Source organism: Triticum urartu, chromosome 7 (assembly GCF_003073215.2).
Source record: "Triticum urartu cultivar G1812 chromosome 7, Tu2.1, whole genome shotgun sequence".
NCBI classification, from domain to species: Eukaryota; Viridiplantae; Streptophyta; class Magnoliopsida; order Poales; family Poaceae; genus Triticum; species Triticum urartu.
Window position 1 is genome coordinate 7,528,315 of NC_053028.1, and position 23,876 is coordinate 7,552,190.

The 23,876-nt window shown below is 46.2% G+C and overlaps 1 pseudogene; it reads left to right on the top strand.

The window, feature by feature from the left end:
* Positions 1-16,586: 16,586 nt before the first annotated feature.
* Positions 16,587-20,065, top strand: LOC125518056 (annotated as a pseudogene).
* Positions 20,066-23,876: the final 3,811 nt, after the last annotated feature.

The following is a 23,876-nucleotide window of genomic DNA, read 5'->3' on the forward strand; positions in this document are numbered from 1 at the left end:
GAAACCGCTCAGTGACCTCTCCAACCCGGTTTGTGTCGGGTCAGACCAGAGGGAACACGCACCGGGGAGCAACAACTCTGGGCGCAAAGGCGCATCCAACAGCATAATTATCCACTCCGTGTAGACGCCGATGCGGTGAGTTTCGCCAACGCTCCCAGGTGCCACACAAGAGCGCGCAGCGTCCGTAGATGAGGGGTGGCCAGAGCGCCCACAACCGGAGACGCGTGACCGGCGCTCTTCGGAACAAGTGCCTCACAATAGCCCCACCCTATTGCGCCGGCCTCCTTGTAGCACCAACTCGCCTGCATGTATTGAGGGCACCGGTAAGAATCGCCTACTGGTAGGGCATGGCTAAACCCATCTCTCACGTGGCTGGGTTAGAACTTTGATGGGCTCCGTGGCCCGCGTCCCGGCCTAACCTGGAGGCGGGTGTTATCCGCTAAGCGAGAATTAGCACCCTTTTAGAAATTGAATTTGTTTGCCAAGGACGGATGGGGGCCTTCCGGGCGGTGCAAGTGTGACGTCCTCTCCCTGCCAGGAGCGGTTGTGTCGATCGGACCAAGGGCCCCGGGGAGAAGACATCTGGGCGCAAACCACACTCCGGCATAGCTAAAATGCACTCGTGTACAGAACCCGCGCTAGACCGGTAAGTTTACAGGCCGGCCGTCCAGAGACACGCAGAGGTGCCGGCAGCGCGCCTGTCCGTTCCGCTGGCAGAGGGGAGCCACACGCACGCCGGAGATTTAGCAGCCGTACCGGCCTCTTCGGACATTGCCTACATACACACCGAAAGTCTGCGCAATTCAATTTGAGGGCGCTGTACGTCTGAAAGCGCATCGCGGGCTGGCATTAAAAGAAATAAAACGACCTATTCACGTAACCGGAAGAAACGGAGACGCCGTAAGAAATATGACACTATAGCAAATCCCCCCTAAATAATCCGCAGGCGGCGCCGGCGTCGCCGGCCTAAACCCCCTAGGAAAGCGGTATGACCCTAACGAGAATCTATACGGCCTTGTGACTCCGCACTGGACGGTAGGCTTGAACAAGTGGTAAGCTCGGGCACCATCCACTCACTGGTATTAGTGTCAGCGGGTTGGCGGGGACCCAAAAAGGGACTCACGATAAACCGTCGGGGTCGACGGGAGCAAAACAATCCGCGCCCGACCTCACCCAGCATAATCCTCTCCCGCGTATGTAGCAATCACGTAACAGCCGTCGCGTTCCACCCCTTCCCATGGTGCGCGCAGTGTCGGCGACCGTGTCGGGCGTTCAGACGGGGGCCACACCGTTGTCCGGAGAATGCGTGCCGCCTGCTTTCGGACATCGCTCTACTACGACTAACCATTCGGTCGAGCTGCGCGCTTCACTCGCATCCGTATGAGGGCCGACCCCGTACGGCGCGTAATGCCTGCGGCGGTGGGTATATGCTTGACGCGACACAATCGAAGATTAAACGCATACACACTGGTCTACTATAGTTTAAACTAACAAACCACAAGGGTTGCGGCCCCGTCCGGCGCGCTCAAACCCTCCGCTAATATGTCGGTGTTGAGACACAAGAAAAAGGGGCAATCACTTTAGCACCTGTTGGAACTTTAGCGCATTACGGGAAAGCGGAGCTTGCCACGCACGTGAAGGCCTCTCCACACTATGACTCGGGGGTTGGTGGCAAAGTCCCCGCGCCATTAACAAGGATACCCGGAGGAGGAGGGCTAATCATCGCGGGCCAAACCGCTGGGCAGAACAGATTACAATCCCGTTATCCAGGTGGTAGACCGACAGCGTCCGTCGGATCCCACTTAACCCGTCCAGCGAATGGCCAGGGGTGGCTTCGGCGGAGTCCGTGGCCCGAAGACAGGGGAGGGACGCAGCAGCGCCCCGTGAGATGGCGGTGGCCGGCAAGGCTTCGGACATGGCAAAACGCACCCTCACTCAGAAGTGAGAACAAGGGGCCTATAGTCCCGCACGGTTCAGTAACGGGCGCTTTCAGTCCAGGTTCGCTGAACCGGGAAATCTAAAGTAGTTCGGTTACTCCCCCAAGGCAGGTTACTAATGCCCTATCCATTTAGTCCCGGTTCAATCCAGAACGCGGACTAGGGCCTACACAGTGGGCCACGTGGCCTGTGCGCGGAGCCCAGGCAGGAGACCCTTTGGTCCCGGTTGGTGGCACCAACCGGGACCAATAGGCATCCACGCGTCAGCATTTCTGTGGCTGGGGTTTTTGTTTTTTTTTGAAAGGGGGGGGGTTGGGGGTTTTGGGGGGTTAATTTAGGTGTTTCATATATTGTGTTAGCTAGCTATAATTAATAGAGAGAAGTGTCCTCTCTTATGTCCGTGCTTGGTCGACGCTACGTACTATACATACGTATAGAGAGGACTAGACACGCTAGCTAGCTAGTAAGCAAACGAAGGAAACAGAAGATCGTCATGAACATATATGCATACAGAGAGAAGTGATATCGACCACCTCTCCTTCTCCGAGAGATTGGTCGAACAACAAGTTCTCGTATATCTATCTGCGACACTACCGGCTACATATATACAATAATTATCTCTTACAAATATAATCATACGGACTCAGGGTCCACATAGAATTCTCCGTCTTCAGGGATCACGTGGTCAAGAAAGAATGCCGCCAATTCCTCTTGAATTGCTCGCATGCGAGCTGGTGCTAGGAGTTCATCCCGCTTCCGAAACATCTAATTTAAAGAAGGGGGTCAATACATATATATATATATATGAATGAATGAAACTCAACACAAATGATGGTAATAAAATAAAATTGTGAATGTTGTTATTTACGTACTTTATATTGTTCGTCAGTTGTAGCCCCGCTCACAGGTCGTGTGGCGGATGGACTCGCAAACGTAGTATCCACAGAAATCATTCCCTTGTTCCTGCCACAACCACTTTACAAGAAATAGAGGTCAATCAAACTGATAAGCAAGAATGCCAAATGGTATTGATGAAACTAGCGCTTGAATCAATAGGAGATGCGCGGAACATGCTACTATAGTACTTACTTTCGGGTGTCTAAATTGCAGCTTCTTCGGGAGTCCTGGAGCTTTTTTGGTGAATTTTTTCCAAACCCTGCCAGACAAAGAAAACAATTACTTGATATATCAGGAAATGAACAAAGTTGCTGATATGGTGGATAATGATCGATTTAACTTACTTCTCGAGTATTTGAGTCATGTCTGCATAGTCCTGGGGATCTTTTCGTCTTGAGTCTAAGACGGTTACTAGTCCCTGCTCAAGCTTAATCTCTAGGAGAATATAGTGGAAACTGCACACGCATGCATAACTCATCAATTACATTACTATAACCTTGACTAATATATAAGGGAAACCGAATACGCACAAGACAGTAACACTCACTTGAAGTTGTAAGGAAAGAGTATTATATCTTTGTTTTCATTTATTACCAACGATCGTAGCAAGTTGGCCTCGGTATCTGCGGCATGAAATTTAACCTGAGTTGCATCTATGAGATATGTGTTAATGAACCCAATATCACCGACTTGTCTTTTCTTCAATTCGACGATCTTCAATCTGCATAATATAGTGAGGATGATTATAAATACATGCAATGAAAGAGCTGAGCTATATGGAGAGACTTAATGACAGAAGTAGTAGTACTTACAGACAGTAGCAGGTGACCATTGCTTTATCGAGGGCCAATTGATTGAAAAACTGATAGAACTCCTCAAATGGAACAGGCAACAGATCAATTCCAACGAGGTCATTCTCCTTTTTAACTTTCAAATACAAAGTACTCCTCCCCCCAGAGTCTCTGCAGATTTTCAAGTACCAATCATACAATCTTCGCATCATCGTTGATAGAGATCTTTCATCTTTGACGAGAGGCTTCCCGTACTCGTATCTTTGTATCTGCACGTCCATGGGTTCATAATGTACTTCATCGGGCAGGTAATCTGCAAGATTGCTATAACCGGGCACCATCCTCGGATCATTATCGACGTTGTGGCTAGGCACCTTGAGCGGGGGGCACGATTGCTTCGCTTGTTCGCCGAGCTGGGCAATTTGTTTCCCAGCTCGTCGTTCTTTCAGCCTTTGATCACTGACAGTACTTCCCGACCGCTCCGCTTCGGCAAATTCCTTTCCAATAATGCGGTCATAGTTTCCTTTCGGCGGATCAGACTTCGGTGGTTTTGTCAGGGCAGCCAGAGTGCGCTTCACTTTCACCCGATCTACCTTCTCCTCCGGAGGTGGATGTTTCTTTGCTTTCACCCCTTCAAAGAATTTCTTCACTTCTTCTCGCGTGATCTCGGCGTTCTCCTCCTGGGTCCTCTCGTATAGTAACTTCTCTGGAGTCTTCAAAGAAGGACCGAATCTGTATGTCCTCCCGCCTCTGGTTGTACTGCTAGACGCCGACCGAGCAGACGTAGCGGTTGTCTTCTTTACTTGCTTAAGCGGCGAAGGAGAAGGACTACGACGCGCCGGAGCAGCTGGAGCGGCGAGAGGTCTCTTCCGCCCTTGCTAACGAGGCGGAGAAGGAGGAGGCTGGCTGCTCGGGCGCGTCGGCGCAGGCGGAGAAGGAGGCGGAGTGCCGCCGCGCGCCGGAGAAGGAGCCGGCCGAGGGCCCTGATCGTCACTCGCCGGAGGAGGAGGAGGCGGTGGAGGCGGAGTGCCCTGACTCGCCGGAGGAGGAGGAGGAGGAGGAGGCGTCCAGTTCAGAAGGTTGATGAGCTCCTTCCGCCATAGGCATGGAGTCTTCAAAGCAGACCCCAGCCGAGTCTCCCCTTCACCGGTAGGGTGGTCAAGCCGGAGGTCCTCAAATCCCTCCGTTATCTCATCCACCATCACCCTAGCATATCCTTCTGGAATCGGCCGGCAGTGAAAAGTTGCGCCGGGTTCAGTAGGATAAACAGAGCCAACAGCCGCCTTGACCTTCAAATTCATCCATTGCATCATAAGGTGGCAATTTTGAGACTCCGTGATAGCATCCACGGGATAGCTGGCAGGAGCCGTCAAGGCATGCTCTGGCTGAAGCAGCTCGGTGGAAGCCACGCTGCTTCTGCGCTGAGATGGCGGGGTAGCTTCGGGGGAGGCTTCGGCAGTATGTTTGCTGCGATTTTCTTCTCGTTCCTCTATCGCGTCCACCCTTGCTTGCAGCGCCTGCATTTGGGTCTGCTGCACTTTTTTCCTCCTCTCATGGGATTTGTAACCGCCTGCGTCCGGAAACCCAACCTTCCACGGAACGGAGCCTGGCGTGCCTCGTGTCCGTCCAGGGTACTCAGGATTCCCGAGGGCCATTGTGAACTCGTCGTTCTCTCTGTCTGGAAAGAACGTCCCTTCCTGCGCTGCTTCGATATACTGCTTAAGCTTCCTGACTGGTATGTCCATTTGATCGTTCTTCCAAATGCACTTCCCTGTTTCAGGGTCCAGGGTTCCGCCAGCCCCGAAGAACCAAGTCTGGCAATGGTCTGGCCAGTTATTTGTCTCTGGTTCGATCCCTTTATGAACCAGATCATTCTCACTCTTGGACCACTTAGGCCGAGCTACGAGGTAGCCACCTGACCCCGTGCGATGGTGAAGCTTCTTCTTCGCAGCATTTTGCTTGTTTGTCGCCGACATCTTCTTACTCTTTTCTGATGTCTTGTGGGCCACAAATGCGGGCCAGTGATCTCTGATCTTCTCATATCTGCCCTTGAATTCTGGTGTCTCATTATTTTCGACAAACTTATTCAGCTCTTTCTTCCACCTCCTGAATAGTTCTGCCATCCTCTTCAGAGCAAAAGACTTGATTAATTTCTCTTTAACTGGGTTCTCTGGATTTTCCTCAGGCGGTAGGGTGAAATTTGACTTCAGCTCAGTCCAAAGATCATTTTTCTGCATATCATTGACGTAAGACACCTCAGGGTCTTCTGTAGCTGGCTTAAACCATTGCTGGATGCTTATCGGGATCTTGTCCCTAACCAGAACCCCGCACTGAGCAACAAATGTGCTCTTTGTCCGGAGGGGTTCAATAGGTTGGCCGTCGGGCGCGATTGCTATGATCTCAAACTTTTCATCCGAGCTCAACTTTTTCTTCGGGCCTCGTCTCTTTACTGAAGTTGTGCTCGATTCGGAGGGCTAGAAAAAAGAACAAAGACTTAATTAATATGTGTACATACCAAAACAATGAATGCATCAATCAGCTAGTCAGCATAGGCTTAACTAATATATATACCTGGCCGGACTCGGTTCGGTCACCGGAGCCGTCATCACGGTCTCCTTCTTGCACCAGCATTGGGTCACCGGAGCCGTCCTCATGTTCTTCTTCTTGCACCGGCATTAGGTCACCGTAGCCAGCTTGTTCACCCTCTCCTTCCAGACCATCGGTTTCTTTGAGAAACAACGAGATGGCATCACTTCCTTCTGCGATTATGTCCCTCAACAACGCTTCTTTTGTTGCTTCGTCTAGGGCGGTGTCCATAGTTTCTACAAATATTTACAACATGGCAATTATTATTCAAACATGACAGATGGATATATTAGTGCCAAACGTAGAACTAGCTACCTAATCATAGTAAGCTATCGGGAGGGGGTATATATCGACAACGACGACACTACATCATGTTCGAGAGGATCGCCGAGGGGTCAGGAGGTTGCCTAGTGTCAAAGGATTCAACAAAACCATGTCTTCATCATTAGGCGAAAGTAACATGTGCATGATGGTACGAAGCTCTTCAAAGTTGTTCTGGAACGGAGTCCCAGATAGGATAATTCGCTTTTTGGTACAAAGTTCAGCAAGAGCCTTCCGAATATCGCTATTTGGAAGTCCTTTGCTGAATTCGTACCAAAAAGCGGATTATTCTATCCGGGACTCCATTCCAAAATAACTTTGCAGAACTTCGTACCAACATGCCCTGGTTACTTCCGGCTAATGATGAAGGCATGGATTTCTTCAATACTTTGACACTAGGAAACCTCTCTCTACTTCCGGCTAATAAGAAGAAGAAGAAGAAGAAAAAAAAGAGGAGAAGAAGAAAGGAATAGAGGAGAAAAGAGAAAATAGAATATATTCTATTTTCTCTTCTTCTCCACTATTCCTTTCTTCTTCTCCTCTTCTTTTTCTTCTTTTTTCTTCTTCTTATTTATTTCTCCTCTTCTTTTCGGTAGAGGAAACCCTAAATAGCTAGCAAGTATCATGGGTGTGAGATACATGTGGCCTTCAGTGTCGGACACTACATCCACGTCCCACAAGTGACATGGGCGTCGAAGCCCGCGCCACTTGTGGGATGTGGGTGTAGTGTTCGACACCGACGGTACATGTATCTCACACCGACGATACTTTCTATTTAGGGTTTCTCCTCTACCGCTCCTCGACCTCTCGACGACCCTCGTTCCCGATAAAATAAAGAGGAAGAAGAAGAAGAAAAAAGAAGAGAAGAAAGAATAGAGGAGAAGACTTCCTCTTCTTCCTCTCCTCTTCTTCTCCCTCTTCTTCCCCTTCTTCCTCGCCTCTCTCATGAATGCCCGGCGTTCTCGACCCCCCCCCCACGTGTCGAAGAAAAAAAAGAAGAAAAAAAGAGGAGAAGAAGAAAGGAATAGACGAGAAAAGAGAAAATAGAATATATATATTCTATTTTTCTCTTCTTCTCCTCTATTCCTTTCTTCTTCTCCTCTTCTTTTTCTTCTTTTTTCTTCTTTTTATTTATTTCTCCTCTTCTTCCTCTCCCCTCTTCTTCTCCTTTCTTCCTCTTCTTATTTCCTTTTTCCTCTCATTCTTTTTCTTCTTCTTCCTTTCTTAAAAATACATGAAGTAGTATTGCTTGTTTTTTTTTAAATAATGATCAAATATAAATTTTAGAAAAAATAAAGGTTTTGCCTAATTCATTGTTCATATGAATATACAAACATTTGCATATTTACAATAATTAATATCACCAAAAAAATCTATGAACAGAAAAAAATACTATTTTTTCTAAAAATCTATCTTCTTATTTATTTCTCCTCTTCTTCCTCTCCTCTTCTTCTCCTTTCTTCCTCTTCTTATTTTCCTTTTTATATGAACATATCATCATATATATGAACATACATTTTCTTTGCATATGCATATGAACATACATACATATATTTTTCTTTCATATGAACATACATACATACATTTTCTTTGCATATGACCATACATACATTTTTCTTTGCATATGACCATTCATACATTTTCTTTGCATATGCTTTGCATATAAACATACATACATATGAACATACATACATACATATAAACATAACATACATACACAAAAAATTCTAAAAATCTGCCTAAAAAATCTAAAAATCTGCCTAAAAGAAAAATGTATGAAAAAAAGCATACATCATCCATCCATCCATATAATGAACATATACATCATCCATCCATCCATATAATCAACATATGCATATGAAAAAAAATTATATGAAAAAAAATTATATGAAGAGGATCGAGGGGACAGGGAGGAAAGGGGGTCGCCGGAGCCGGACCGAACGGGGAGGAGGGGCGGCGTCGAGGCAGGGGCGGCAGTGGGGGCGGGCGCCGGCGACGACGACAATGGTGGGGGCGGGCCGGGGCGCAGGGGCGCGGCCGTGCGTGCTCGGGGACGGGGCAGGGGCACGGGGCGGCGGCCGGCGTGGGCTCGGGCGCGGGGCAGGGGCGGGGAGACGGGGATGGCGGCGGCGGCGGCGACGGCGACGAGGAGCGCGCGAGCGATTTGGGCAGCCTGGCGGCGGGGGCAACTGGCTAGGGAGGCGAGGGAGATGTGAAATTTTCACAAGTCCTGGTTATATAGCAAGGGCATTGGTCCACGAACCGGGACCAATGCCACCCTTTAGTCCCGGTTGGTGCCACGAACCGGGACCAAAGGCCAATTTTCAGCCCAAAGGGCGGGAAGCGAAGCCCATTGGTCCCGGTTGGTGGCACCAACCGGGACTAAAGGGGGCAATGGTCACGGTTGGTGGCACCGAACCGTGACCAATGCACCCTTTAGTCCCGGTTGGTGCCACCAACCGGGACCAATGCCCTTGTGCGCCCCGCGCCCAAAAGTTTTGTCCCACATCGCTAGTTGACAGCGCCCAACACCAGTTGATAAGCTCTGCTGCCTCCTCCCTCTCGAACTCCTCTGAACTTCAGGCCTATGGGCCTAATTTGACACTGCTTTGCCTGTGGGCCTAATGGCCCTTCTGCGGGCCTGAATCCTGGCCCATGTAGGCTTTCTAGTCGTATTCAGGCCGTGGAGGCCAGGTAGGTGGCATTTTTTTGGTTTTTTCTTTTTTATTTCTACATTTTTTGGTTTTTTATTTTTTATTTCTACTTAAAACTAAATACTTACAGTTTTTTAGTGATTTCTTTTTGCTTTTAGGTCACAAAAATTATAAACTTTCTGTTAGTGCCATTAGTTTTAAATTTTAAATAGTTTAAATTTGAATTTTTAAAAATTTGTGTGAATCACTAGTTTATGAATAACTTTACTATAAAATTAGAATTTTTTTTCTATTTATTTTTTATTTCTACTTAAAAACTAAATACTTACAGTTTTTTAGTGATTTCTTTTTGCTTTTAGGTCACAAAAATTATAAACTTTCTCTTAGTGCCATTAGTTTTAAATTTTAAATAGTTTAAATTTGAATTTTTAAAAATTTGTGTGAATCACTAGTTTATGAATAACTTTACTATAAAATTAGAATTTCTTTTCTATTTATTTTTTATTTCTACTTAAAACTAAATACTTACAGTTTTTTAGTGATTTCTTTTTGCTTTTAGGTCACAAAAATTATAAACTTTCTGTTAGTGCCATTAGTTTTAAATTTTAAATAGTTTAAATTTGAATTTTTAAAAATTTGTGTGAATCACTAGTTTATGAATAACTTTACTATAAAATTAGAATTTTTTTCTTCTTTGCTATTTATTTTTTATTTATACTTACAATTAAATACTTATAGTTTTGTAGTTCATTCTGTTTGCTATTAATTCATTTTTTGAGCTAAATGACTCTGAAATTGGAAAGCATTTCAAAATGAATTCTGAAAAGGTTGAAAGTTGGCATGGTCTCATCATTTCACCCACATAGCATGTTCCAAAAAGTAGAGAGGGTTACGACAAAAACTTGATGCACTTCGTGTACAAAATGGACAATCACTTTCGAAGTATCAAAGTTTCGAACCATAAGACATGAAAGCATTTCAAATGAACTCTGAAAAAGTTGAAAGTTGGGATGGTATCATAATTTCACCCACATAGCATTTGCTTATTGCGGGAGAAAGTCTTCACTTTTTCTTCGCTTGTGTCATTTGCTTATTGCGCCGTAACCATGGATAATCTTCATTGTTTATCAGGATGCTTGGGTCAGCCTTGACATTGAAGGGAGGAATTTCATGAAACTTTTCATAATCTTCAGACATGTCTGTCTTGCCGTCCACTCCCAGGATGTCCCTTTTTCCTGAAAGAACTATGTGGCGCTTTGGCTCATCGTATGATGTATTCGCTTCCTTATCTTTTCTTTTTCTCGGTTTGGTAGACATGTCCTTCACATAGATAACCTGTGCCACATCATTGGCTAGGACGAACGGTTCGTCAGTGTACCCAAGATTTTTCAGATCCACTGTTGTCATTCCGTACTGTGGGTCTACCTGTACCCCGCCGCCTAACAGATTGACCCATTTGCACTTAAACAAAGGGACCTTAAAATCAGGTCCGTAGTCAAGTTCCCATATGTCCACTATGTAACCATAATATGTGTCCTTTCCGCTCTCGGTTGCTGCATCAAAGCGGACACCGCTGTTTTGGTTGGTGCTCTTTTGATCTTGGGCGATCGTGTAAAATGTATTCCCATTTATCTCGTATCCTTTGTAAGTCAATACAGTCAAAGATGGTCCCCTGGACAACAAGTACAACTCATCACAAACAGTGTTGTCACCTCTGAGACGTGTTTCCAACCAACTGCTGAAAGTCCTGATGTGTTCACATGTAATCCAGTCGTCGCACTGCTCCGGGTGTTTGGAGCGCAGACTGTTCTTGTGTTCATCGACATACGGGGTCACCAAGGTAGAGTTCTGTAGAACTGTGTAGTGTGCTTGAGACCAAGAATATCTGTCCCTGCATATTATTGAGTCTCTTCCAAGAGTGCCTTTTCCAGTCAGTCTCCCCTCATACCGATTTAGTGGAGACCTATCTTGTTAAGGCAGGAATGAAGTCAACAACAAAACCCGATAACATCCTCTGTTTGAATGGCCCATGGAGATGGCTTCCTTCTGGCCTAGCGCGGTTAGACCTATTTCTTTAGGACTCCCATGAATCTCAAAAGGGTAACATATATTGTGTAGAAATACGGGCCCAGGATGACAATCTCGTCGACTAGATGAACTAGGACGTGCGTCATGATATTGAAGAAGGATGGTGGGAACACAGCTCGAAATGACAAGACATTGCGCCACATCACTCCTTAGCCTTGGTACGATTTCTGGATCGATCACCTTCTGAGAGATTGCATTGAGGAATGCACATAGCTTCACAATGGCTAATCGAACGTTTCCGTAGAAGCCTCAATGCAACCGGAGCAGTTGTCATAAAATCACGTGCAGTCATGAGACTTTAGGTTCTGAAACTTTTTCTCTGGCATATTTATTATTCCCTTTATATTCGACGAGAAGCCAGTCGTGACCTTCATACTGAGCAGGCATTTAAAAAAGATTTCTTTTTCTTCTTTCGTAAGAGCATAGCTGGCAGGACCTTTATACTGCTTTGGAGGCATGCCGTCTTTTTCGTGCAAACGTTGCAGGTCCTCCCGTGCCTCAGGTGTATCTTTTGTCTTCCCATACACGCCCAAGAAGCCTAGCAGGTTCACGCAAAGGTTCTTCGTCACGTGCATCACGTCGATTGAGGAGCGGACCTCTAGGTCTTTCCAGTAGGGTAGGTCCCAAAATATAGATTTCTTCTTCCACATGGGTGCGTGTCCCTCAGCGTCATTCGGAACAGCTAGTCCACCGGGACCCTTTCCAAAGATTACGTAGTGTAAATCATTGACCATAGCAAGCACGTGATCACCGGTGCGCATGGCGGGCTTCTTCCGGTGATCTGCCTCGCCTTTGAAATGCTTGCCTTTCTTTCGACATTGATGGTTGGTCGGAAGAAATCGACGATGGCCCAGGTACACATTCTTCCTGCATTTGTCCAGGTATATACTTTCAGTGTCATCTAAACAGTGCGTGCATGCGTGGTATCCTTTGTTTGTCTGTCCTGAAAGGTTACTGAGAGCGGGCCAATCATTGATGGTCACGAACAGCAACGCCTTAAGGTTAAATTCCTCCTGTCTGTGCTCATCCCACGTACGTACACCGTTTCCATTCCACAGCTGTAAAAGTTCTTCAACTAATGGCCTTAGGTACACATCAATTTCGTTGCCGGGTTGCTTAGGGCCTTGGATGAGAACTGGCATCATAATGAACTTCCGCTTCATGCACATCCAAGGAGGAAGGTTATACATACATAGAGTCACGGGCCAGGTGCTGTGATTGCTGCTCTGCTCCCCGAAAGGATTAATGCCATCCGCGCTTAAAGCAAACCATACATTCCTTGGGTCCTTTGCAAACTCATCCCAGTACTTTCTCTCGATTTTTCTCCACTGCGACCCGTCAGCGGGTGCTCTCAACTTCCCATCTTTCTTTCGGTTCTCACTGTGCCATCGCATCAACTTGGCATGCTCTTCGTTTCTGAACAGACGTTTCAACCGTGGTATTATAGGAGCATACCACATCACCTTCGCAGGAACCCTCTTCCTGAGGGGCTCGCCGTCAACATCACCAGGGTCATCTCGTCTGATCTTATACCGCAACGCACCGCATACCGGGCATGCGTTCAGATCCTTGTATGCACCGCGGTAGAGGATGCAGTCATTAGGGCATGCATGTATCTTCTCCACCTCCAATCCTAGAGGGCATACGACCTTCTTTGCTGCGTATGTACTGTCGGGCAATTCGTTATCCTTTGGAAGCTTCTTCTTCAATATTTTCAGTAGCTTCTCAAATCCTTTGTCAGCCACAGCATTCTTTGCCTTCCACTGCAGCAATTCCAGTACGGTACCGAGCTTTGTGTTGCCATCTTCGCAATTGGGGTATAACCTTTTTTGTGATCCTCTAACATGCGATCGAACTTCAGCTTCTCCTTTTGACTTTCGCATTGCGTCCTTGCATCGACAATGACCCGGCGGAGATCATCATCATCGGGCACATCGTCTGGTTCCTCTTGATCTTCAGCAGCTTCACCCGTTGCAGCATCATTTGGGCACATCGTCTGGTTCCTCTTGATCTTCACCAGCTCCCCCTGTTGCAGCATCACCGTATTCAGGGGGCACATAGTTGTCATCGTACTCTTCTTCTTCGCCGTCTTCCATCATAACCCCTATTTCTCCGTGCCTCGTCCAAACATTATAGTGTGGCATGAAACCCTTGTAAAGCAGGTGGGAGTGAAGGATTTTCCGGTTAGAGTAAGACCTCGTATTCCCACATTCAGTGCATGGAAAACACATAAAACCATTCTGCTTGTTTGCCTCAGCCGCATCGAGAAACTCATGCACGCCCTTAATGTACTCGCGGGTGTGTCTGTCACCGTACATCCATTGCCGGTTCATCTGCGTGCATTATATATAATTAAGTGTCCAAATTAATAGAAGTTCATCATCACATTAAAACCAAAGTGCATACATAGTTCTCATCTAACAACATATAGCTCTCCAGAGCATCTAATTAATTAAACCATACATTGAAACTATGTAAAACATTTCAATGCGAAAACAAATGCGATCATAATCGCAACCAAGGTAACAATTGATCCAACGGCATAATGATACCAAGCCTCAGTATGAATGGCATATTTTCTAATCTTTCTAATCTTCAAGCGCATTGCATCCATCTTGATCTTGTGATCATCGACGACATCCGCAACATGCAACTCCAATATCATCTTCTCCTCCTCAATTTTTTTTATTTTTTCCTTCAACAAATTGTTTTCTTCTTCAACTAAATTTAACCTCTCGACAATAGGGTCGGTTGGCATTTCCGATTCACATACATCCTAGATAAATAAAATCTATGTCACGTTGGTCGGCATAATTTTCATAAACAATAAATGAACCAATAGTTATGAAGATAATATACATACCAAATCCGAATCATAGACAGGACGAGGGCCGACGGGGGCGGATACCAAAACCATCGCACTATATAAGATGCAATAATAAATGTAAGAAAATGATACAAGTATCTATCTAAACAGACAAGTAAGAATATTTTTCCTTTCAGAAAGAAGATAAGAACAAGAGGCTCACCACGGTGGTGTCGGTGATGAGATCAGCGCGGGTGATCGACGGCGGTGAAGACGGGGACGGGGCGTGACGGACCGCTAAATCTAGACAAATCTCGAGGAAAATGGAGCTTGGAGGTCGAGCTTCGAGAGGAGAAAGTTTAAGTAGTGTGGCTCGGGCATTCCATCGAACACCTCATGTGCATAGGAGGTGAGCTAGAGCACCACAAACCCCTCCCCTCGCCGGCCAGAGAAAAACAGAGCACTGGAGTGCTCTGCTCGCGGGCGAGGGTATATATAGGCACCTCATTGGTCCCGGTTTGTGGCAAGAACCGGGACTAAAGGGGAGCCTTTGGTCCCGGTTCAGGCCACCAACCGGGACCAATGGTGGTGGGCCAGGAGCGAGGCCCATTGGTCCCAGTTCGTTCCACCAACCGGGACCAAAAGGTCCAGACGAACCGGGACCAATGGCCCACGTGGCCCGGCCGGCCCCCTGGGCTCACGAACCAGGACCAATGCCCACATTAGTCCCGGTTCTACACTGAACCGGGACTAATGGGCTGAGCCGGCCTGGACCATAGCCCTGTTTTCTACTAGTGCATCTGATTGTGGTAGGTCATCCGATATATATGAACACTTGGAGCAAAGTCCCCTTCGTATAGACCTGATGCGGTTGTTCCCCATTCCAGTTGCCGGCTGGCGGCGGCACAGTTCGTGAGGGGGGTCACACCGCTCTGTACAGAACCAAAAAATAATGTATGTATGCTTATTAACACATACTGTATGTAAGTTAGTTAAATAATAATAATAAAGAAAACAGTGAAGAAAAAGAAAAAAAAACTATATGTATGCTTATTAACACATACTATATGCTTATTAACATACTATATGCTTATTAACACATACTATATGTATGCTTATTAACACAATCTATATATATGCTTATTAACACATACTGTATGCTTAATAATAATAATAATACTATATGGGAAAAAGAAAAAAAGAAAAAAAAACTATGCCGACGGCAAACTGCGGCCAGGGCAGATGGACAGCGCCACGGATCGATGACGTGTCAGCTATGCCGACGGCTGCCGTCGGCATAGGTCCTGGTCGGTGCGCTCTGGATCGGTGACGTGTCACCCGTATCTATGCCGACGGCCACCCGTCACGGCCGTCGGCATAGATTTGACGTCGTTAGCCGGCCGTGATGAGTGTTGTCGGCGGGCCCGCATCTATGCCGACGGCAGCTGTAGGCGTAGTCTGGGATAAGCCGACGGCTGTTATGTGCCGACGGCTGCTGTCGGCGTAGACGGGGATAGCCCGACGGCCATTGTACGCCGACGGCCAGGACCTAGCTGTCGGCATAGCTCGGGTTAGGCCGACGGTGGCTGTCGGCATAGCTCGATTTTTTTACAAATAATTGATGCACTAGCACCTTCTCAGAATTTTCTTGGCATAACATACATAGTACAATTTGTCCCCACAGATAATCTTTCTGGTTATGCGATCTCTGGTTTTCAGTTTGTCCTGGAGCAGTATCCAACATAAAAAAATTAAGTTATACAGTAAAACAAAAAATATGAAACTGATAATTTACCAGGTCCATGTGCCGCGCCTCCCACCTAGTACGTCATAGAACAAGTGACAGATAGAAAACAATGTCTTGCTTATTCCTGCTGAACCAGTCTTCACCAGCAGATGCTCTTCCTTATTCTAGTACGTTGGAAAATGATGCAGGCCCCGGGGTTTGAACATTATTTGGTTGGAGTCGTCTGTGATGATGGTACAAACAATTGTTTGCATATGCAAGTTGCAGGATCAACTCAAACTTAATTAAGAAAATTATAGAAGTATTCAACATAGTCGGAAAGAAAGCTCAGCTCTCGGAACTGTCAAAAAAAAAAACTCAGCTCATGGATTCCTTGATATTATCTCCAGTTGTTTCTGGCCTCTGTCCAACAACCAGACAGGGAACGCACACGTTGATATTATCTCCATTTGATTCCATCGTCTCTCCATCCCATAGCAGCCTTTCGGTGCGAGGGACCTGCACAGGGGGACGACGGAACGAGCAGCAGTATCATTGCTCTTTCACCAATTTGGACAAGTTCAATTCTTGGAGTTGTTGAGGAGCTGCATTCTCTGTACTTGTTTTGCTCTTCTTCGGTTGTTCTACATGTTTTTCTTCCCTGAGCTATTACAAGCTAAGCTATCGTGGAACTAAGAAATGATGTAAAATAAAAGGAGGATCGATACAAGGTTCTTCATGTTCTGTCAGTGCTTAACCTTTGTTCCCTTATTCCTCAATATGCTGCAGTTTCTTATTCCTCCGATCTGCAAGATCATGGCAGAGTCGCTGCTTCTCCCTCTAGTGCGCGGTGTGGCCGGCAAGGCTGCAGATGCACTCATCGAGACGGTCACTCGCATGTGTGGCCTCGACGACGACCGCCGAACACTCGAGCGCCATCTGCTAGCCGTCGAGTGCAAACTGGCCAACGCCGAGGAGAGGAGCGACACAAATGGCTACGTCAAGAGCTGGATGAAGGAGCTCAAGTCTGTTGCATACGAGGCTGATGATGTGCTTGACGACTTTCAATACGAGGCGCTGCGCCGCCAATCTAAGATCGGTGGGTCCACTTCCCGTAAGTTACTTGGCTACATCACGCGGCATAGCCCGTTGCTCTTCCGTTTTGAAATGAGCAGGAAACTAAAGAGTGTCCTCAAGAAGATCAATAAATTGGTTGAGGAGATGAACAAATTCGGACTGGAGAATTCTGTCCATAGGGAGAAGCGGCAAAATCCTTGCCGGCAGACGCACTCAAAACTAGATGAATGTACCAAATTTTTTTGGAAGAGATGATGATAAGATGGTTGTGGTGAAGCAATTACTGGACCAGAAAGATCAGCAGAAGGTGTAGGTGTTGCCCATCTTTGGGATGGGTGGTCTTGGCAAGACCACTCTTGCTAAGATGGTGTACAATGACCAACGGGTCCAGGAACATTTTCAGTTGAAGATGTGGCACTCCGTGTCAGACAACTTTGATGCCATTGCTCTTTTGAAATCCATCATTGAGTTGGTTGTAAATAAAAGAGGCGACATGCCTGATGCCATTGAGTTGTTGCGAAAGCAACTTGAGGAAGTCATTGGTCAGAACAGATTCTTACTTGTTCTCGATGATGTATGGAAATATGGAATGAAGAGAAGAGAATATGGGAGGATGAACTGAAGCGACTATTGTGTTCTGTTGGTGGACAAGGAAGTGTTATAGTGGTGACATGTCGAAGCAAACAAGTAGCCTCTATAATGTGCACCGTTAAGCCCCATCAGCTCGTATTTCTGACTGAAGAAGATTCTTGGGAATTGTTTTCAAACAAAGCATTTAGGAATAGTTTAGAGCAGCAAGCAGAGTTAGTTACCATCGGAAGGCGTATTGTCAGTAAATGTGGGGGGTTGCCTCTTGCTCTCAAGATAATGGGTGGATTGCTGGGTTCGAAGCAAAAGGTACATGAATGGAAGGCCATCGAAGAAAGTAACATCGGGGATAATGATGGAGGAAAATATGAGATCATGCCCATACTGAATTTAAGCTACAAACACCTGCCATTTGAAATGAAGCAATGTTTTGCATTCTGTGCAGTTTTCTCCAAGGATTATGAGATGGAAAAGGATAGGTTAATCCAACTATGGATGGCAAATGGCTATATTCAAGAAGAGGGAACAATGGATTTAACACAGAAAGGAGAATTCATTTTTGATGAGCTGGTTTCGAGGTCCTTCCTCCAAGATAAGAAAGTGGCAGTAAAATCTGCTATCTATCTTTCCTTTGGGCATAAAACACAATATGAGACAATAGTATGTAAAATGCATGACTTAATGCATGATGTAGCAAAAGATGTCACAAATGAATGTGCAAGTATAGAAGAACTGGCTCAGCAAAAGGCATCATTACAAGATGTTTATCACATGCAAATGTCGAAGGCTGAATTGGAACAAACCAGTGTGTTATGCAAAGGAAGAACATACCTCCGCACTTTGTTAGTTCCTTCAGAATCATTCGAGGATCAGTATTAGTTTTTGACCAGATTAGAAAAGGATTTTATTGAGTTGCTACACGTATCATCATCACTAAGAGCATTGCACTGCTCCCCTTCTTCAATTGTCATTTGCAAGGCCATAAATGCAAAACAGTTACGGTATCTTGACCTCTCTGGGTCCGACGTTGTTCAGTTGCCAGATTCAATATGTGTGTTGTATAACTTGCAAACATTGAGGCTCATAGATTGCAAGGAGTTGCGGGAGTTACCAAAAGACATGCCAAGATTGAGAAAGCTCATCCATCTTTATCTTTATGGCTGTAGTAGTCTCAAAAGTATGTCTCCAAACTTTGGTCTCTTGGATTAACGAGTGAAGTGCATCCTAGGTCCTTGAACTATTTTGATGGTGTCACGTAGGTCCTCAAAATATGATAAGTGTCATCTAGGTCCTAAAAAATTGTTGAAGTGTAATAAGTGTGTATATATGTGACACCTCTGAAATAGTTTAAGGACTTATGTGACACCTTTGAAATAGTTTGAGGACCAATATAACACACATATTGCACTTTGAGGACCTGAATGACGATTTTCATAGTTCGATGACCTACGTGGCACCTCTGAAATAGTTTGAGGACCTATGATGCACTTCACTCATCTGGTTATAACCTGGTAACGCTCCCGATGGTTGAAGAGCGAACGATCAAAAATTGCCCCAAGCTTGCAAGTATTCCAGTGATCCCCGTTATCAACAAGTTGACAATAGTTGGAATTCACAGTACTGCACTTGATTTAGTTTTTATGGGCATCCGTCTGGGCTCCTGGCCATTTATCGTTGGCTTAACACTTGGGTCTCCAGAAGACATACCCATGTTGCCTCTAGACACCCAGCAAAGTCAAAGTCAAATACTTATTGAAAAACTTGAGAGTTTGACTCTGGAAGGGTCTAACAACTTAGTCAGAAGCTCGGGATTGTCCAGATCACAACTTTTGGTTTGGAAATGCTTTGCGTTCGTGAGAAATCTGACGATTAGCAATTGCAGCGATGTTGTTCGCTGGCCAACAGAGGAGCTCCACTGCTTGAATAGTCTCCGCGTTCTGGATATCAAAAGTTGTGACAACCTGAAGGGGAACACTTCATCGTCTGAGGAGGAGACTCTTCCTCTGTCCCTAGTGGAATTGAGGATTTCATACTGCAGAAGTCTAGCCATGCTGCCTTCGAACCTAGGAAATCTGGCCAATCTGAGGAGTCTCTACGTGGATGGCTGCAGCAGCCTGAAAGCGTTGCCTGATGGGATGTCTGGCCTCACTGCTCTTCGGTCATTGAGGATTTGGGATTGTCCAGCTCTGGAGGAATTGCCAACCCTCAAATACTTGAGCATAATTGCAAGCCCGAAGTTAGGAAGACAATGCAGAGAAGGTGGGAAGTATTTCCACTTGGTCTCCTCTGTCGCAAGTAACTATATTTTGGGATGACGGCGTCATGAAAATCCAGAAGAGCTGCGAAGTAAATTGGCAAAAGCATGAGCACCCTGGTAAATAACCAATCCCCCTTGTGTCTAAATAAATGTTGTCACATCGAATCTGGTGATAACACTGTGAAGCTAACGCGATGACTTCGATGTACCTGCAGGTCTGAATCTCTTAAAGCCTCCACGGCATGAAGGAGGCAATGGTCGATCCGCCCACATGGCCACATCTTACTGCTGTGCACGCTGCGACCTGGGGGTTGGCGCTGCATGCGCCGCGGCCTGAGGCAACCGCCGTCCCCGTCCTTGTCGCCAGAGCGCACGCCTGGGGTGATGCTTCAACGGCGTGGGGCCTATTTCTAACATATGTAAGTTAGTTGTGCTATTCCTGGAAATATTAACGTGTTTCTTCCAAAGGCTCCTCCCATGTTCTACCACATACCCAATTTCCCTGCCATTCTGCCAATATCAATAAGTTTGCAAGTCATACCCATGCATTGTTAAGCATATTGCAAGCATTTTGTAACATTTTAGTTCTTCTTTTTCTTCTTTTTTTTTTTACCTTCTGGCCACAGGAGAGTGAGTTACAAACATGTGGCTTCCCCTTTTCTTGCGAAAAATACATGGCTTTATTGCAAAGACTTTACTTTTGTGTTTCTCCACCGAGTTTCTGGTGAACTGCTTCTGATTCCAACCTTTGTGTGTGTAAATAATCAGTCGGCTGTTGCAATAAGTCTTCTTCTCAGGTTGATAAACTTATCAGAGCAAAGGATTTTTCTACCACGCAACGACAATATCGTACTAGTGCTGGTGTGATGAGACTGTTCCAGTTCTACAACGCGCACAACAATGGCAGTAATAATCTGACCTCGTGTGTTCTCCTTCCTTGAGTTGGAGCCTTTGGGAGCTTGACGAGAACTATCCTAATACAACTTCTACAGACTAGAGAAGATTTATTCATCTGTGTTGTCCACAACTAATCATCACCAGATTAACTCTTCCATGGAATCAATGATAGCCAGTATTCCAGTGAACACTTCTTCTAATCAGGCAGGCCAGGCACACACACTTCATCTAATCAGAGTGTGGCTATGTATGTGTCGGCGAGCCTCTTGCCAAGCCGAACCTGGGGTTGTGTCTTGTGTGATGAGGTGCCTCTGCTCCTTCCTCACCACACCCAGCCAGTTCCCCTGCCTCTGCCCTCTGCCCTCCGCGCTGACGGAGACGAGAAGATGCACACCATGGGCAGCAGAGGCCCATTGGACCCACCGCCAGCAGAAGGTTCAAAGCCTGACTATAGCTGAGGTGCTTAATTACGCCGACGGATGGGGCATAAATAAATATTGTGGCTTCATCTCTAGTACTTACTGTAACTGCTTAGTGTTAAGTTTTTTGACTGCGTATGTGTGGGGATTTCTGAATGTTTGCTGCTAACTGACGCTAAGCAGCAGACTGCCGATGCCAACTCGCCAATAATCTCAGGTTTGCAAGAGTTGGAATTCGGACAGGCTTCATCTCTAGTACCCGTGAATTCGGTTGCCGCCGTCTGATACTGCAGATCCGTAGAAAACATGAATTCGGTAACCAAAACTTCTGACCGCAGCCGCCAGCCTTCTACTTTCCTCTAGCGTAGTATGTACCACCCTCATAATCAACTTAATGGAGGGAAATCAACTGAGCACGGTGTGCTCTGTTCTGTTTTCCTGCATAAATAAATACTGAAATCACTTAAACGACACTGCTACTTAATCTGAAGCCATGAAAGAAATGGATCGGCACATCAGAATCCGCGGATGATAACATGGATTGCTCACGCGATGTACCTGCAGGTTGGGATTTCTGAAAGCCTTCACGGCATGAAGGAAGCAGTGGTGTATGTCACGGCGCCATACCTGGAACAGGCGCTCAAGGCAAAGCGCCGCACTGACAAGAGACAAGAGATAAGGTAGGCCCATCTGAAGATGAAGGCAGAGGCTCGGAAGACGTCTAGGACCCGGAAGCCCGCTGTGAGTTTGTTGATTCCTCTCAAATCCCAGCGAAACGCTGTGGGCCTTGTACTGAATCTTCTCTGTACCAGTTGATGAGAGTTAATTTGCGGAGGCCTTCTGTGTTGGAAGTATGAGCAATTTACTAAATGATTTTATTAACAGAAATACTAGATCGAGCACGACTAGTATAGCAGTGATAAAGCAAGTCATGCGATTTGACAAAGAGAAGGTAAACAACAACTTCACATATGAACTGTAACTAAACACATCTAGAGCAGACAGTATAGCAAGTTGCATATATGAAGTAGAACCTAACACATGTAGGGCAGAAACTAGAGCAAAGAACTGTGGCAGGACGTCTAACAGAAAGAGCATAAATACGTACGGGACAGCAGCAGCTGAAGCACTGGACTTGGGGTCGACGTCCTCTCCAGCCATGTCGTCGATGAGGTCGTCGACGTCGGGGAAGTAGTCGTCGGAGTCCGTGATGAAGAAGTCAGTAGTCGTGCGGAGCGCTCCCCAAAAACCTTATCACCCTTCTCCCGTACATGACTCAAAGAGGTGCGGTTTCGGAGGCCTACTGTCCCGACCCGCGGTGCACGCCACAAGCCAGGATGAGGAAGACAGCGGTAGCTCAGAGAATGGAACCGGTGGCGAGAGGAAGGAGAAGTTCTGGTGCATCTCTCTGGGAGGAGCGACCTCCCTTTTATAGGGGCAAGAGAAGGAGGCGAGAGGGCAGCGACGGGAGGCAAAACGAAGAGACGGAGGCGAAGCGAATAGCCACCAGCCGAAGGGCTGCACCATTCGCATTCAAACTCCACTTTCGCAACCCGCGGCGCGTCGTGACGAGGCGTGGCGTGGCGAGGCGGGCGGCGGAGGAGGAGCGCGCGTGGATATCCCTCTTATTCTCATGCTCGTACAAGTGGGGAAAGAACCTCCCTTATAAGGAGGTCCAACTCCCACTAAACTAGCAATGTGGGACTAAACTTTAGTAGTATCCCTTGCCTTGCACAAATGGGCTAAGTGGGCCTCTAGGATTTATTAGGAATTTCTGAAATAGTTATTGGGCTGCCCAAAATAGACTAAATTTCAGCAATCCCCCACCAGATCCCAGAGGCACACAGAAATTTGCCTTTGGTTCCAAAACATTGTTTCATATACCAGTACTGCAGTGGAGACTGTTAAGTTGAACTTCCACCTAGAACTCTATGCTACACTAGTAAGCAACTTGAACAGTGGACTGGGCCTTGAACTGCAAGTTTTCTGCGAATCTAGCTTCACATAAAGCTTTGACCGATACGTGCCTACCGTGGGTCTTCCCCGCGGGTGGAGCTTATGCGTCATACTTCGTGACCTTTCATGAGTTTACTAGAGAGAACCCTACTCTCATAGATTGCGACGTTTGACAATCAGACTCATATAGGTGTGTTCTTCAAAAGATGTTCTGCAGGATAACATCTCTGCTTAAATAAGCCACTTAGAATACATTAAGATATACATCAACCTGCCATGCAGATTAGGAGAGTATTGCATCTTCATGGAGTGGTATTGTAAATAGTAAGGATACTCTTCTCTCAGTTGACCAACAGCTTGTTTTCCACATCTAATTCACGGGATCTCCGATCACAAAGAATAGGTTACCATTGTGAACAACTCATATTGTGGGTCTCATACCCATCTCCCTCGATGTATTATCTATCACGTTACGTGATAGACCCTTAGTAAAAGGATCTGCCAGATTTTTAGACGTTTGGATATAATCCAACGCAATAACTCCGGAGTTTTTCATTTTCCTGACAGACTTTAACCTTCTCTGAACGTGTCTTGATGACTTCATGTTATCCTTTGAGCTGCTCACTTTCGTGATCACAGTTTGATTGTCGCAGTTTATAAGGATACCCGGTACAGGTTTCTCAACAACCGGCAAGTCATTCAAGAGCCGGCGAAGCCAATCTGCTTCAACCGTAGCTGTATCTAGTGCTATGAGTTCTGCTTTCATTGTTGACCTTGTTAAGATGGTCTGCTTGCAAGACTTCCAAGAAACAGCGCCACCTCCATGAGTGAATACATAACCGCTCGTGGCCTTTATCTCATCAGCATCTGAGATCC